General features: G+C 33.5%; 1 protein-coding gene across 1 annotated transcript in view; it reads left to right on the top strand.

Annotated features, from left to right (window-relative positions):
• Positions 1–278, top strand: part of LOC119592748 (ADAMTS-like protein 5) — a gene marked incomplete at its 3' end in the record, with an annotated part of 89,191 nt that overhangs the window by 74,961 nt on the left and 13,952 nt on the right.

Below are 278 nucleotides of genomic sequence, written 5' to 3'. Positions count from 1 at the left end.
GTATGGACAGCCAGACAAAAGTGGGGGGAATATGCATTTGAGATCATCGCTTTTAATGTCGAAACTCGCAGATCGCGTTGGCACATTTCATCCTTGTATATTTTTGAGCATTCACATTATTAAACAGTAAAAGAAAAATGTAAAAGGACCATGAGAGAAATTACTACTATTAATAAAAATAAACAGTTTTGATACTTTTCACAGCTAGGAACACAACAGCTAAATGTATTTAGAACAGCTGTTTGAAACTCTCAATATGATTTTGCTCACTAATACAA

Source organism: Penaeus monodon, chromosome 30, assembly GCF_015228065.2.
Source record: "Penaeus monodon isolate SGIC_2016 chromosome 30, NSTDA_Pmon_1, whole genome shotgun sequence".
Taxonomy (NCBI): Eukaryota; Metazoa; Arthropoda; class Malacostraca; order Decapoda; family Penaeidae; genus Penaeus; species Penaeus monodon.
This window is presented reverse-complemented; position numbering and strand designations above follow the sequence as displayed.